This window comes from Chiloscyllium punctatum, chromosome 29 (genome assembly GCF_047496795.1).
Source record: "Chiloscyllium punctatum isolate Juve2018m chromosome 29, sChiPun1.3, whole genome shotgun sequence".
NCBI lineage: Eukaryota > Metazoa > Chordata > Chondrichthyes > Orectolobiformes > Hemiscylliidae > Chiloscyllium > Chiloscyllium punctatum.
This window is the reverse complement of record NC_092767.1, coordinates 73,378,259-73,382,597: the sequence shown is the minus strand read 5'-3', so window position 1 is coordinate 73,382,597 and position 4,339 is coordinate 73,378,259.

Genomic DNA, 4,339 nt, shown 5'->3' with positions numbered 1-4,339 from the left:
CCGTTCTTTCAGCCTGACACCGAGTTGGTCTCCCCTCCCTCTCATCCACCTCAAGATGGGCGGCACAACGGCTAACACGGTTGGCTCACAGCACCAGGAAACCGGGTTCGATTCCTGCCTTGGGTGACTGTCTGAGTGGGTTTCCTCCGGGTGTTCCAGTTTCCTCCCATAATCCAAAGATGTGCAGGTCAGGGTGGGTTGGCCGTGGGAAGTTACCCCATCGTGTTAGGTGTATTAGTCAGGGATAAATAAACGTTAGGGGAATGGGTCTGGGTGTTTTACTCTTCGGAGGGTTAGTGTGGGACTTGTTGAGCTGAAGGGCCTGTTACCACACTGTACAGAATCTATGGAGAGGTGGAGAGAATCCGAGATTTGGAAACATATCTTTCTAGGGTTTTGCCTGCACTCAATGACTTCAGCGATGAGGCACATGTAAGGTTTAGCTCTCCATTCTACAGCGGGCCCGGGCAGAATTTATTTTGTGTCTCTTATTCTGGAATTGCAATGCTCTAGTCCATTGGGTTAGGATGGTAGAATCCCGACAGGAGGAAACAAGTCCACACCGACCCCCCCGAAGAGTCGCCCCACCCAAACCCATTACACTACATTTCCCCTCTGACTAATGCACCTAACCTACACACCCCTAAACGATTCCCACGGCCAATCCACCCTGACCTGCACATCTTTGGGAGTGTGGGAGGAAACCAGAGCACCCAGAAGAAACCCCACACAGACATGGGGAGAATGTGCAACCTCCACAGAGTCACCCGAGGCTGGAGTTGAACCTGGGTCCCTAGCGCTGTGAAGCAGCAGCACCAACCACTGAGCCATCATGCAGCCCCGTAGAGCTTATAGACAACCCAACAGCTGAATACAAAGGAGCTGCTTGAAGATACCTCAAGTACTTCAGTCACGTGCTGACAGTGAAATGACACCCTCCAGATAGAATTGAGAACTGGGGCAGCACAGTGTCTCAGTGGTTAGCACTGCTGCCTCACAGCACCAGAGACCCAGGTTCGATTCCAGCCTCGGGCGACTGTCTGTGTGGAGTTTGCACATTCTCCCCGTGTCTGCGTGGGTTTCCCCTGGGTGCTCCGGTTTCCTCCCACAGTCCAAAGATGCCCAGGTTAGAGTGAATTGGCCATGCTAGATTGTCCAGAGATGTGTGGGTTAGCCATGGGGAAATGCGGGGTTACAGGGATGGGGTGGGATGCTCCATGGAGGGTTAGTGCAGACTCAATGGGCCGAACAGCCTCTACCTGCACTGCAAGGATTCTAAACGAGAAGACAGGGGCGAGAGCGGGAGCAGTGAGACAGCAGCCATCAGCTGTGAAAGCACAGGAATGATCCGTTGGATTTGTAAACTGGCCAGCACAGTGATTGTCTTGATTCACCACAGGTTATTTAAAACTGGACACAAGCTCACTGCATACGGCACCGACACAGACCCTTCGGCCCGACCAGTCCATACCGGCCATAATCCCAAACTAGACTAGCCCCCACCCTGCCTGTGCTCGGCCCATATCCCTCCAAACTGGTCTTATTCATGAAACAATCCAAAAACATTGGAACCGTCCCCGCATCCACCACTTCCTCTGGAAGTTCATTCCACACACACGAACCACACTCCGAGTTAAAACAAAATTGCCTCCTTTTTAAATCTTTCTCCACTTAAAAACATGCCCCCCAGTTTTAGATTCAAGGTGGAAAAGACCTTGTCTATTTATCCTATCCATGCCCCTCATGATTTTACAAACCTCTATAAAGGTCACCCCTCAGCCTCCGACGCTCCAGGGAAAAAAACAAAATTCCCAGACATTTTTTTTTAAATATCGCAAACCCTCCGTTCATTGTGGTAAATCTTTTCAGAATTCTCTCCCGTTTAATAATATCCTCCCCACTGGAATATTGAACAAGAAGCCAGTTCTCTCTCGCTGAAAACTGGTCGCGATTGGAATGGGGTCAGGTAGCTGGACTTCACAGAGTCTGAGTTCCCTGTGAACCTGGTCCCATCAGGGAGCCCTGGCTGACAGATAGAAACAGGAGGGTCAGAGACCCTCTGCTGCCTGACTCTGTGTGAGGCAGCACTAAAGGCAAGGACTGATCGTGTGTAAATAAAGGGGTTTTGGTGACTGGACATCAGCCTTTGTGCAGTTACTCCCCCCCAACCCCCCCCAAACCAAATGCAACATTAAAGCTGTTCAATGATAAAAGGGCAAAGGGGGAAGGAGGCGGGGAGAAGGGAGTAAGGGGAGAGAGGGAGGGGAGGAAGTGGGGAGAGGAGGGGAAGGCGAGGGAGAGGGAGGGGAAGGCGAGGGAGAGGGAGGGGAAGGCGAGGGAGAGGGAGGAAGTGGGCTGGCATGAGGGAGGAAAGGGGGGGGAAGGAGGAAGTGGAGGAGTGAGAGGTAGGAAGGAGAAAGGGGTGACGGAGGAAGAAAGTGGGGGGTGAGGAGGGAGGGAGGGGAGGAAGGAGGGGTGAAGAGTGAGAAAGGAGAGAGGGAGGAGGGGGAGAGGGGAGGAGGGGGAGAGGGGAGGAGGGGGAGAGGGGAGGAGGGGGAGAGGGGAGGAGGGGGAGAGGGAGGAGGGGGAGAGGGAGGAGGGGGAGAGGGAGAGGGAGGGGGAAGAGGGAGGAGGGGGGAGAGGGAGGAGGGGGGAGAGGGAGGGAGGAAATGAGAGAGGAAGTGGGCAAAGGTAGCTGTGGGGAAGAGGGAGGAAGGGGGGGGGAAGAGGGAGGTGGAGAGGGAGGAAGGGGGGGGAAAGGGAGAGAGAGGAGGAGAGGAAGGAGAGAGGGGGAGAGGTAGGGAGGAACTGGAGGGGGAAGAGGGAAAGAGGGAGGAACAGGGGACAAGGGAGGAAGTTGGGGGAAGAGGGAGGAAGGGGGGAGGACAGGGAGGAAAGTTAAGGGGGAAGGGGGTAAAGGGAAGTGGGAGGGAAGGAGGGAGGAAGGGGAGCGTTGTGTTTACATCCAGGCTGTTAATGCACTCAGATCGATGTTCCACCCCGATGGTTAAAGAATCTCTGATTATTTACTTTGTTTTGTGACCACTTTCAGCTCGGGAGAGACAAAGCGCCAATGAAATCTGAGCACAATCACTTCAAAATATCTTCCTCTGAGTGCCTCAATCTGTTCCAAAATGTCTTTAAAGAATAACATTTAATTTAGGGAGATATTTAATTTATGGAGATATCGTCTTTATGTGACACACCAGAAAAGGGAGTCACCACATGGGATGTCGAGAGCACAGCTCCTGGTGAAGAAAGCGAAGCCAGTGTGAACTCCCCCAGAGTGGAAGTGAGTTTATCTTCCAGATGGGAGGTGGGATGTTGGGCGAGATATACAACTTGTACCTTCATGTATTGGCTGATTATGTGACCTCTACCGCTGCTGTTAATACCTGAGAGAGTCTGTGGGAGCCATTAAACATCAACATGGACACGCAGATACAGACACACGGACACATAGACAGACACACAGACACAGACACACAGAGACACACACACACAGAGACACACGAGAGCAAGCGTGAGAGAGTGTGGGAACAGGGAAGAGAGACAGAAGGGGGAGAGGGGGTGACAGGGGGAAGGGGGGCGACGGGGGGGGGGAAGGGGGCGACGGGGGGGATGACGGGGGGAGGGGGTGACGGGGGGAGGGGGGGGGGAGGGGGGTGACAGGGGGAGGAGAGAGGGGTGCAGGGTCAGTGGGGTGCAGGAGATAAGGGGAGAGGGAGACGGAGGGAGAGAGGAAGACGGGGGGGGGAGATGGGGGGGGGAGATGGAGGGGGGGGGGGAGATGGAGGGGGGGGGAGATGGAGGGGGGGGGAGATGGAGGGGGGGGGGAGATGGAGGGGGGGGGAGATGGAGGGGGGGGGAGATGGAGGGGGGGGAGATGGGGGGGGGGAGATGGAAGGGGGGGGGAGATGAAGGGGGGGGGAGATGGAGGGGGGGGGGGAGATGGAGAGGGGGGAGAGATGGAGGGGGGGAGATGGAGGGGGGGGGAGATGGAGGGGGGAGATGGAGGGGGGAGATGGAGGGGGGGGAGATGGAGGGGGGGGAGATGGAGGGGGGGGAGATGGAGGGGGGGGAGATGGAGGGGGGGAGATGGAGTGGGGGGGGAGATAGGGTGGGGGGAGATGGAGGGGGGGGAGATGGAGGGGGGGGGAGATGGAGGGGGGGGAGATGGAGGGGGGGGAGATGGAGGGGGGGGAGATGGAGGGGGGGGAGATGGAGGGGGGGGAGATGGAGGGGGGGGGAGATGGAGGGGGGGGAGATGGAGGGGGGGGGAGATGGAGGGGGGGGAGATGGAGGGGGGGGAGATGGAGGGGGGGGAGATGGAGGGGGG